The 13,253-nt window shown below is 38.5% G+C and overlaps 1 protein-coding gene across 8 annotated transcripts in view; it reads right to left on the reverse strand.

The window, feature by feature from the left end:
• tcf4 (transcription factor 4) overlaps nucleotides 1-13,253 on the reverse strand; it is a 234,326-nt gene that overhangs the window by 160,561 nt on the left and 60,512 nt on the right. The window lies entirely within an intron of this gene.

Genomic DNA, 13,253 nt, shown 5'->3' on the forward strand with positions numbered 1-13,253 from the left:
GACTGTAACTGAAAATATCTCAGCATAAAAGAAAAAGCTTGAAATGAAGGCAGTCATTAATTTTTTTTGTTGATTGCTGTTAGATGTAGAAATCGATCTTTGTGTAGTTTCAATTTCTGCTGAGCAGAAGCACCGTGAGTGTAAAAATGGATTTCACATTGAAGTAACCTGAAGGTTTATCTTGTAGCATCCATGAAAAGCATTGTCATCAAGGCTGCAGTTTGTGTGAATTCTGTTGGTCTGCAGCTAAGGCTACAGCAAACCACTACTTTGATATTCTAGAGTTTGATAATTATCTATACTATCTTTAATTAATGGTTTATTGATTTTCACAATAGCTTAATGTTTTATAATAATGACATGCATTTTAATTTCACATTACCCCATGAACTCTTAGTTCATATAAAGGCATGTGATTTTGATTTATCCACTCTTGGGAGTTAGCAAAGTGATCCCTTTTAATAAAAGGAAAGTTAAATGTAACTTTGCATTCTCCTTAAATCCTTGAATAATACCAACACACTTCCATTAGAACAATCTCCAAAGAGATCCTGTAGGTAACTCTTTCTTAAATTTTGGGGGGGAATTTTTAAGACAGTGGTGTTGCATTTTTTGTTAATCAGTCACTTTCTGAATGTTTTTTTTTTCTTCACGTTTCACCCAGCCAAGGTTGTAAGGATGGGAGATGTCTCATTCAGTTACTTATTTTGCTTAGTTTTGATGGAGACCTGTTGCTTCCTGTTTGCTGTTTTGTATGAGCCACTCTAAGTAAAAACAGTCAAGATGCAAGATGTCTCACTTTTTGGAAATTCATTCTGCTCAAGGCCTCAACAATAGCTTCTTTTGTTGTAGATCTTTTGTTGACGAACTCAATGAATCATTGCACAATCAACCAGAACATTAGTCCTAAAACTTATTAGTCCTGTTTCCACCAAGTGGTTCAGTTTGGTCTGTCTCGGCATGGCACACAATCCACAGTGTTTCAACTCACTAATCCTGGGACAGATCCCCACGTAAACAAAACGAGCCGTCCCACTTTATGGGACCCTGCGATTGGGGTGCCAGAGTAGACCGATCTGAACCCCGAAAGGTCGAGCAACAACAATGCTGTCTATTGATTGGTTGAAAGAATTGTCACAGTATTTGTATTTCTCCTTGCAGCACACAGCCTTCTCTAAAACAAAACTTAAATTCACTTTGTAACAAAGAGCCATATGCCAGTCACAAAGAAGGTGAATTGCTGGGTGTCTTCCATATTTACTCTCTATATACTGTGTCACATTTTCTTCTTCATTGGATTTATTAGCGGGACACACTGTGTCACACTGCTATGGCATCATGCTGTTATTTAACTGATGCAGCTATCGGCATTCGGCTTACATGCCGATTACCACAAGGGGGCACTGTTGGCTGTGGAAATGCAAACAGGACCAGGCTTAACTGAGTCAACCCATACTGATCCAAACCAGACTGCTTGGTGGAAATGGGGCTTTTGAGTTATGACCTCAAGGAGTATTACTGCAATCCCAACCCTGTGTCACTGTGTAGCCTGTGTATGAATACTAGGGGTGTAATGATCCATCGGTATACATCGATACATTGGTTAAGCAATGATCCAATCACATCGATGGAAAGTCGAAATATCGGTCAACATCGTGGTCTTTAATGTACGCCTTTATTTTGAAATCCCGACCGGACACGCACGTCCATTTCTGTCCAACCCCAAGTCGCTCTGAAGTTTCCTCTCAAGCCTCACGCACTCAGCGTATGAGACACATTTGAACCTTTTCACTCTCTGACACGCCACGCCTGATATTTCTCCTGCTGTAAAATGCACTGTTTAGCGCCCACCGAGTCACACCGCTGTAAGCGTACGTGTAGCAAGACGCTGTTAGCATCACAGAGCTAAAAGGGAGCCAGACATATCAGCCAATCATAAAATAGCTCTCCTGTATCCGGGTAAGATACGGTCGACCTGACTGCAGAGGATGCACACATGACAGGAGTGCATCATCACACGACTGCAGTGAGTTATCTCATAATTTGATTTTGTAGCGCACTGATTCATGAAATTTCATATAGTTAAAAAATAAAACGGCGAGAGCTTAGTGTCATTCCTCCTCCACATCAACTATAACACAGTGAAACAAAGTCTGATCACACTGGCATACAAACTGTGGTTATCAGGCATCACAGTAAAAAATAACTATCAATGTTAAGTTAGTTGAGTTGATAGTTCTAATTTTGAACAATAGAAATGTTTGGGTTGAATTAAAATCAAAGCTTCACATTTTTGGTTTGATAGAAAATGGTCAAATGTTGGAGGTCAGTTATAAAGTTTATGTAATCAGCAATTTTTAATTATAGTGTTGCATCATTACTTGATATAATAAACAAACATTACAGTATAACAGTGAGACACATAAGGTAATTGTGGGGGCAAAAAAGCACCTTATCTGAATTTAACCAGTTTTAAGTTTAAAACACAATTAGATCATACAGATGGCTATAATCCTCTACCAACTATCATACCCAAAGGTCAGCACATTGTTCCAAATGTCAGTAATAGAACTATCAAAATTGTTTTGCATTTCTTTCTTGCTTCAGGTGAAATGTTGCTGATTGTGTTCAGTGAGGACATAATATCGTCTTAAATCGATCGAAGGCCCCTGAATCGTATCGTATCGTGACAGACTTTGTGATATCGGCAAATATTATATCGTTGTCCAAAGAATCAATATCGTATCGCATCGTCATGAAACTGGTGATTTACACCTCTAATGAATACCATGACAGTTATATTCCAAAGCCAACATGTAGCTAACATGTTGCTAGTCCGAAACTTAACTGTTCCTGTTAAAGGCACTCTAATGCATATATAAAACTTTGCCCTTTGCCCACACATACATGTGTTCGTATCATAAATGAGCAGATGCATGCTGATAAAATGGAACTGTATATAAAACCACTTACATAAAAGCATGCTGCCAGAGGTTTGGGGCTCAAATCAGGACCAGAAAAGTTCATATGATGCTCTGTTTGTTAGTCTTAAACAAATTTGGTGCCATAAAACATTAAGGATTTCTAAATTTCTCATCAAACATAAGACTTTCAAAACTAAGTGTGGCATGAAACAAAACTTTTTTCCTATCAGTCTTCCCTTCAAATGTTTTCCTCAAGTTTTGTTTTCCAGATATTTAAAATTCTGTTTCTAATCCTTTTTCCACATTCTTATAATTTTCTCCATCTAACCCTTTACGTATCTGTAACTTTTATCAACAATATCAGCCTCTCTTCTTACTACTCCTCATCTTCCTGACTCTCTCCTGTTTTTTGTTGGTCTGCCTCTCTCTTTCTGCCTGTCTTCCTTTCATCTCTCGCCATCTGCCTTCCTCCATCTCCATTCCCCCTCTCTCCATCTCTCTTTCTCTCCCTCTCTCTAACTCCTCTCGTCCCTCACCCCTCCTCCTCGTCTCCCTAAAAACTTGGCAGAGATCCCGTCCTGTTTTTTTTTCTTCACTTCTCGTTTGGGGGATTGCGAATGAATGCGATCCAATCTAGACCTCGGCTAAGAGACATGAATTTTCATTAATTACAACCTTGTCAGCAAAAGCATTATGGGAGCTGAATATGAAAATGCTAATGAGGGGAGCTCATTTGCATATTTTTCTTTGTTGGAATGTCATTAATTATTACGTTTTATGATGATGAATGCAGCTGTCGATGGCTGGCCCTCCATGCCTAATTAGCTATCAGAAAATACTCCGATCAAAAAAATGGATAGGGATCCCAAACTTTACTTTCAATTTCACACTTACTGTCTCTGTCATTTTTCAGTGGCATCATTTTGCTCTTCTTTTGGTTTTGCTTCAAAGCATCCTTTCAGTCTTTCATATCATATCATATCATATCATATCATATCATATCATATCATATCATATCATATCATATCATATCATATCATATCATATCATATCATATCATATCATATTTTTTCTCTTGCACATTATTTTTAAGTTTCTTTTTCTATTGCCACTAGGTGGGACCCTTCGTAGTCTTCATTAAACTTATTTTTGCAGTTACTCTCTGGCTTCTTGTACAAGCTAAATGAGATTGCAGAATTGATCACAGTTGGATCTAATAAGTGTTGAACTGCAATAACTTTTGAATGTGCCAGCTCAAGTCCAAATGATTGTGTATGGCCTGGAAAAAAAAGACTTAAAGGTTTATCCTGGGTTTTAATGGTTTTCTGACAGTAAACACATCTAGCTAGTTCTGCCATGGTGATGCTGAGCTATAAGAAGCTCTTTATGCACAACAGAGTCAAGGCAGGACTCCTGTCTTTCTCCAACACCTCAAGGTTTGTGCAGAGTTGAAGATGGAATAGTTTAGTACAGTTGTGTCGGTGTTGAGTCCAATCAGATGAAGTGACACTGGTGTAACAGAGGTAATGGCGGTGTAACCCGCAGAGTCTGCCGAGAAGTGCCATGTGTGCTTACCTCAAGTTACCTATTTTCCATGATGGGCCTCTTTCGCTTCTGCAGTTCTGTAAAAAGGTCAAACCACACCACAGAGCAGCAGTATGACAGTGCTGCTTGGCTTGGTGTAAAGGTACAGTGGAGTAAGGCACTGTTACCGAGTTCTTGTCCCAACAGAGGATGCCTAATATGGCCTTCGGAAGTTATGTTACATCACCTGTACGTCCTGCAAAACTATCTATGCCTCTCTTCACCTCAGATTTTGTTCCTCTTTCTTTTGTTTAAAGTGTAACAATGAAGACTTAACAAATTCCCCCTCCAAAAAAGCCACTAACGACCCCCCCTCCTCACTTGGCTTAATGAATGCCAGGCTTAATTAGAGCACCATGATGTCAGAGGCATTAATTATCAGTTGGCTTCGTTTCAGAAAACACACTGTCTCTCTTTCTGTCTTTTTCTCTCACTGCCTGTATCTCTGTCTGTTTTTTTTTTCTGCATCTGTTTTTGTCCCTAAGTTTCTTAAAACCCTTTTTTCTCATGCTTAGACTGATGTTTTCTTCTTTGTGTGTCACTTAGATCATTTTTTTTTAAATTTTAAGATAGAAGCCATGACCGTGAAATTGTGAATGATTTACACTATTTTTGGCACAGCTCTAAACCTTACAAACATCTCAGTTGTAGTTCTGTGACATTGGTCTAAGTAGTTTTACTAAGTCACATCTGATTCCACGAGATATCAAACTGTATCTACAGCTGCCACATTTCCCCAGGTCTGGAAAAAAAAGGCTTAAAATCTGCAATAAGACATTTTAACCACCAGGGGTTTAAAAAAAAAAAAAAAAACTTTCTAACATATTATCTCAATAAGAAAATTCTGGACCTGTGGATTTCTCTAAATTTAGTGTCCACCACTTTTGCGTTGTTTAGTACCTAGCCTGGTTTACACAGTAACTAGCTAAGTGGCTAGCATTTTCTAGTGTGTGGCTTCCTCTGCAGATTCATTCAGGAAAAAAAAAAAAAAAAAAAAAAAAAAAACAGATGAAAGCAAAGTACTCTCTCTGCACCACCCAAAAATATGCTCTCCTGTTTGGGAGATTTTTGGCAGTTTGTGCTTAATTGCACCCGCATTTGCTTTATTTCTGAAACCAAGGGACCAACCCTTCATCTCACAAATGGTACAACAAGATGAAACAAGACAGAGACAGTGCAATTTTACTTCTTAAAAACTTTCTTCTGCTGCGTCTCTGACACAGTATGCTTCGTTTCAACGTCTGTGTGTCCTCATGTTTCAATCCAGTTTTATCACAAAACCTCTTCACTGAGAAGATAGGGATAAAAACACAGAAAGAACTGATGGACAGAATATCACTACATGGACCAACATGTGGGAACACCTAAAGATTACATTCAGATTTAGTTATTGAGCATGTCTAGATCAATAGGCTTTAATATGCTGCTGTAATATGCTTAGCAGGTTGAAAGAAACATTGTGAAACCAGACAGCTCAGATGGTTTTCCATCTCATTCAGTGACACTGGGCAGTGGTATTTTGGGGTAATGCATCTCAGTCTGAGTATGAGTTGTCCCCAAGAAACTGAATTGAGTAGAGGCCAGGGCTGGGATGAATAAAGTCGTAAAGAGAAATGCAGTCTTCTTTTTGCTGTGGACATTGTGAGGTAAAGGAAATGGTCTTTTTGTTACAGGTGGACGAACAACATTGTCTGGAACAACACTGCATGCAGTAAAGTAAGTCCAAAACTATCAACCAATGGTGCAGCTTAACTTGATTAAAAGCAGGTCTATTCCTCTGTCTGCTGAATAAAACACACACATCTTTCCACTTAATGAGGTGCTAATTTGGCGCTCACCTGAAAGCTGATCAAATAGAGATGAGCTGCTTGATTTTTTTCAAGAGTACAAAAACATGACCCGACGCTAATGTGAGAGACTGGTGGGGAGTAAGCTAAGATGTTTGACAGCTGTCATCAAAAATCAAGGCTATTCTACCAAATCCAATACTCTGTCTCAATTGAAGTGTTTGAGAATTTTTTTGCTTTGTATCATTCATGTATTAAAAATACAGAATTTTTTTTTATTTAAGCCAGTTCCCATAATCTGCAAGTAGAGGCTTAGAGTTAGTGGATACAACAAAAATGGCAAATCTAGATACAATGCAATTTTTTTTCAGTAGTTTCTTATTTTGTTTCCAGAGCTTAGTTACTTGGTGGGTCTTCAAGTTTAAACTCAGGAAAAAAATTCAATTAAAAAAAAAAATTAATCTGTGTTTAGAAAGTTATGCTCTCGCTTTTATGGTTTGATTGTAGATCAGTGTAAACATGATTACACCAACAATGATCTGACACCATCAGATCACAACCAGACCTCTAACCCTGCACATATTCATTGTGTTTCACACTGAACATATTAAAACACTAGAAAAGCACTCAGAGAGCACAGACCTCTGCCAATCATATTGTGATTGTCACGCAACACTTTAGTCCTACTTTAATGTCATACTCCCTTTCAGCGGACTGTCTGCTACAATTTGGTGTTAGTTGCAGGTTTGTACGATGATTTGTTACCTGACAGGGTTGAAATTTATGATGTACATATGCATATTCCGGATCTTAGTATCCAGAATATTGCCAGGATCTGGATCGTACTATTGCATGTGAAATTATCATGACCTTGTCTGTTATTGTTTTGCAAAGCAATCTGACCATTTATCGTGGAGTTATATACACATATGGTGAAAACGGCCCAATCTCACAATGATAAAGAATCCTTTAAAAAAGTACTGGATCCAGACAGTGATTCGGATCAACTCTAAAATTTAATCACTGCTTCGTTATCCCATTTTAAACATTTTCTGAAAATATCATCAAGATCCATTCATTACTTTTTGAGTTATGTTGTTCACAGATTAACAGACAGACAAACTCTACCCAAAGCCTAAGTGCCTTGGCAGAGGTAACATTAAGTGCGTGGATATACCAGCAGGTGTTGCATTAAACTGATTTTTCTTGATTTTTATTTTATATCATTTTTAATTGGCTTTCTGAACTCTAATCTCTATTTTTAAGGGTTAAAGTCTCTGCCTGCACACTCTCCATGTAAACAAGGTTGTAAGCTGCTGTGAAACAGTGAATTTTTCCTTCAAGGTTTGGATGAATGTTGCTCCTCTCTCCCTCAGATGATAAAATACAGTTCATCCCTGGCCTCTGGGAGACACAGTTATAGCTGAAGAGCTCTCGCTCCCTCTCTCACCCTCACAATAAACATACTGTTTCATGCTGCACATCTCTATCTCCCTCTCTCACCTCTCACACACAAACAAGCACTCTCTCTCTCTAACACACACACACACACACACACACACACACACACACACAAACACCGTAGCGTGGCTGGCCAGATGGGACTCTTCCACATGACCAAGCCGATCAATCAACACTGAAGGGCCCAGGTGCTACTACGCACCATTTCACAGTCTGTCACACACACACACACACACACACACACACACACACACACACACACACACACACACACACACACACACACACACACACACACACACACAGCAGAGACATACAGAGATAGAAAGATAAAGGACACACTCACACACATGGATTCAGGAAAACACACATGCACACACATGCAGAGGCAAGAAAACACACACACAGAGTGTAACAGGAGTGACCCAAGCTCCTTCTCCAGAGACCTCATCTGGATGGATGACAGAAGATGGAGAAGACAGACAGATGAGTAGATAGATAGATAGATAGATAGATAGATAGATAGATAGATAGATAGATAGATAGATAGATAGATAGATAGATAGATAGATAGATAGATAGATAGATAGATAGATAGATAGATAGAAGTAAAATTGTAAATGCATACAATGTAAAATTGTACTGTGACAGAAATAAACTGAGGATAATAAACTTTATTATTTGACTGAATTAAGAATAGTTCAGTCATCAAGTGGTAATATAATACACTGTCAGATAGTGTTACTTTCCATGGGCTGAATAAAGTTTGTTAAAATAAATAAATAAATAAATAAACTGAAAGGCAGCTAAGTGAAACTCATCAACATGAAATTTCTTTGTAAAAATGCACGTATTGGTGTTGTGTAACCTGGACCATGAAAACTGCTTAAAACCAGTGACTTTGGCTCCTAAAAGAGACAGCTGTCTGTGAAAACATGAACCCAAACTAAAACAAGTCTTATGGCTGTGCTTAGCACACACACTCATACAAACACCCCGACCAGCCACATACAGCACTAAGAGTAACAGGTTAATCCAGCCTCCATATGCACTGGTCTTTCAGCCTTTTCATGATATAAAAGAGGCGAATATTTGGGCAAAACAATGAATTTTGAACATAATGGTTTTTCTGTACATCACCTAGTCCAGAGCAGATCTGTTCTTCTTCTGGTAAGAAACCCTGGAGTGCTCCCTGATGAACTGAAGCTTTCAGTGTTTTTTTTTTTTTTTTTTACATTTCCACCCTCCGCCCTCTTGCCTTGACAAGACCCATTATTACTATGTCAGATCTAATTACACAGACAATATACATGTGATACACAGCCCCTTAAAAACAATAATATACTAAATACTCCACAGTGGCTTACATTGTGCGTCTGTGTTAATGCAATGTGGTTGATACAGCCCAAATAAATGACATCCATTCAGGATACTTTGAGACTGAAACGGTGGCTGCTCAGTTCCAATGAAATGAGACAATGGAACCAAATGTCCGAGGGAGGGAGAATAAGGGAAAGAAAAATATCTCTATTTTAATAATTTTTTGCTTTATTCATTTATTTAGTGCACTAACCTGTCTGTTGGCTAGCCTCTTTTGCTTGCACTACATATTTGTCCAACATATTTTCATATTATCTGATGAAATCTCACTTGAATTAATGTTAGTGGTGTTACATTAAATATTTTAATTTTTCAGTGTTTACACTGAGGATCAGTGTCTATCCCTGACCTTTAGGAACCCTTTGAAAATATATATATATATATATCTCAACACGGAGGCTGTCTTTTTTAGGTTCAGACCTGGTCTCAGGTGTTTCTACGTGATATAATGTGTACAATGCTTACATTGCTTCACTGTTGGATAGAAACCATAGAATCTACCTGTAGCTGCTAAATCATGTCTGATGTTATATCAAAATAATGAAGTGAATCTCAATGATTGAATTTATAAGCATGTTTTAGCAGAATGCTATAGCTCAGAGTCATAACATGTTAAAACTTCATGATAGGAAAGTTATTTTTGCTCATAGGATACCCACTCATCAACACACATCAGCAACTAAACTAAAGGAAATACCCTGTTAGCTCATTAGTAGCATGTTAGCTAGGCCAGCACACTGTCAGAAAAACTCAATTAAATTCTCTAAATAATTATAACTTTTTGAAAGTACTTGATGTTAATTCAGGCACAAAACATTGGGGAGGGATATGGTTTCACAGGCACATTGAAGACCATGAAGATTTCCTTAAGAATAATGGACTTCTGGTTGACAAGCCTCAGTGCAAATATGGAAATAAACCAGTACGCCGCTGTACCTGTAGCTGGTGGGATGACAAACTACACATGGCAGAACAGATCAGAAAGAGCTACACAGCTGCAGAGCAACTGCACATTGTGGACTTTGCTGTGGACAAAGGACACTGTCACACAGGAAGAGAGTAAAACCCCTTTTCACTCTGGGGGACCCCCAAAAGAAACCGATGCTACCTTTGATGTACCTGTAGCAAATAAAAACCCAAGTTTCCTTCTCTATCCTCTGCATTCTCCTTTTTTTGTTTAATTGTCTACTCTTTCTTTCCTCCTCATCTTTCTTCTCTGGTTTGTTTGAATATTCAGAGCACAGAGACCGACACCCAGCAGGGAGAGACAGGGGGACGACCTTGGCACCACACCCAGCTGAGGTGAGCTGCTCCTGGGGTAAAGAGGGAGACAGGAGGGCCGGGCTTTGTAGAAGAGAGATGAGGTGAGAAGGGAGGATGATACAGAGACAAAAGGATGAAAAAGGGAACAACAGACAGGTAATAGAGGAAAGGACAAGAGTCGATTGGTATAAAGGAGAAGAGGAGATCTGATGCAGCAAGTACGCAGCAGGTGTAATGAAGTGTATAAACATGAGCAAGAAAAGAGAAAATGTGCTTCAAAAGTGAAAAAGGATGGGGATAGAGATGGGGACAGATTTGTATTTCTATATTAGGTGTCCAGATGTGACCTCCTCAGAGGGGGTCCAGCCTCGTGGCTCAACACTCATTAATAAGGTCACACGGAGGTGAGACAGACGGCTGACTCACTACATTTCAACTAAAACAACAAGAGGAGGGAGTCCAGATCATCAGGTCTGCACCACAACTCCCTCCTGTAATATTCAACCCAAAGATATGTATGTATTCATTAATAATAATGTGATATACAGTAAATAATGACCTTACCATGTAGACTTTAGAGGACATTTTCGTACAGGCATTGAAAATAAACATGAGCCTATGCTTTCTGTATCAATACTTGTACACTCCACTCAATATTTTGAAGTTGCTTTGTTTTTTGCATTACAGCTCATCCTTTTAATCGTTTTACTTTTAAATTAAGCACTAACTTTCTCTCCAAACATTTTGTCTTGTTATAGCTATAGCTATCTAAAAACAGCTTTGGAGATATCAAGGGGGAAAAAAAATGATTTGTGCACTTTTCAACTGACCCAAACTGTGCCAAACTGACAGGCTTGATGAAAAGACACTGTGTTATCAGTTCTAATGAGCAAAGCAAAAGTCTAAGGCTAAATTCCTCAAATAGCTCGAGTGAAATTCATCAGGAAAAATGAAGATAGTAAACTAATGTTACATTCACACAAAACACAAATGAAATCATCTGTGCCAGTGAATTGCATGTTAAGTCGATGCAAATTCATGTCAGGTAGCGCATTTGATGCAAATTGGGCTGTGCAAAATTTGGTGAATAAGGTGAATCAGACATGCAAACAGATATGCAACACACTCAACTTTCTACTTGCTTCATTCCAGAGAGCTGAAATATTCTGAACTCCAGGAAATTATTTCACAACATCAGTGCTAATTGGAAACAGGAACAAAAAGGAGCTGGAGCACTTGAGGAAAGTGGGTTTAGAGGTCCCCAAAACCTTTGTCTGCCATTTGATTTCAGTTATCAGTTGTATTAGCAAGTTTGCAAAGCCCCAATAAGTCAACCTTATGGATGACAACAAACTGGAGTGGTGTCTGAAGATAACCCCACCTCTCCTTTGCAATATTCTTGTGTTTGGGCACTCACAAATGGAGTGAGTTAATCGCAGCAATTAAGTTAATATTCACTTTTGGTGTGAACACAACATAAGAATGTTGCATGAAGCAGAGAGAAGTGTACCCCCATCACACTTGTTGCAGAAGTGACAGGATTAACACCGTGCCACACAAACAATTCAACCTGTTACTAGAATGCATTCCTGGTATTTTGACAGACAGTGGAGACACATTGAGGATCAAAATATCAGGGATCTTAAATATTGAACGGTCCACCACAAGCATTTTGATTCATGCCAGGGTTTTTATTAGCACTGATGCGTTTTTAGTTGGTCAACGTCTCATCTTTTGCCATTTGAAAGAAAAAAAAGAAAAAGGTGAACATTTTTAAAATTTAAATTGATACAGTCCTAAAGGTTCTTAACTTAGAGCGTGGTTTCAGGTTATAATTCCTTTTTTCCTCAACAGAGTTAAATGCCAGATAAATAACAGCTTTTGTATAAATTATGTAGAAACTTGGTTTTAAAAGAAGCACAAAATAATCTGCAAACTTTGAGATTTTTTTTATGAATTACAGATTAGAGCTGGTGTGCATCAGAATCTGACTGAAGCCATGTTAGATCGTTTATTTATAACAGAACAGAATGTGCTTACAGGCTGAAACCACTCAGCCTCTCATTTACTATGTAGGTGACAGTTAGGATGGAGGGGGTGCATGGCAGTGCACCTGCTCTGCAAAGCCACTTCACATACACACACACACACAAACACACACACACACACACCGCATTTACACACATCAAAGCCACAAAAACACAATGACTTCAAATTTACTCCGAAAAATAAATCGCAAAAATTTACTCAAAAGGGACACTTACTCTTATTTTCACATAGGCACACTTTCTTTACATGCACATGAGGCCATCATCTCACCTTGTTGTATGAGGTTTTTTTTAACTCAATACACACCAAGACAACTAAGTTGATTTTTTTCCACATCAGATTAAACCAAAAACACAGAAAATACACAAACCTACATTTAACCGTGTACAACTTCATACATACAGCTTACAGCACACACTCTGACACACTTAACACTGAAACCATTTTAAAGCACACACACATGCGCATGCAGGCACGCATGCACACACACACACATACAGACTTGGCTCCAGCAATCCACACCTAGGCCTGATAATAATACCAAATTTATGCATCAAACACAAGCGTCTACACAACTCTATGCATGAAACCACAAAGGAAAGTCCACGTTTACATACAAAACAGAGTTTTTGATAGCTAGATCGCAGTATTTTTCTGCGTGTGTGTGTGTGTGTATGTGAGTGTGTGTGTGTGTTAGCAGATTAATCTAGTGGGGTCGCTGAGATGACACTAATCCCTTCGCTGATTATCTAGAGCATAACATCACTCTAATCTGATGGTGGGGGGTTAAGAAACACAGACAAGG

The sequence above is a fragment of the Halichoeres trimaculatus genome, unplaced genomic scaffold (genome assembly GCF_033239565.1).
Source record: "Halichoeres trimaculatus isolate MK-OKI-2021-1 unplaced genomic scaffold, fHalTri1.1 fHalTri1_scaffold_16, whole genome shotgun sequence".
Taxonomy (NCBI): domain Eukaryota; kingdom Metazoa; phylum Chordata; class Actinopteri; order Labriformes; family Labridae; genus Halichoeres; species Halichoeres trimaculatus.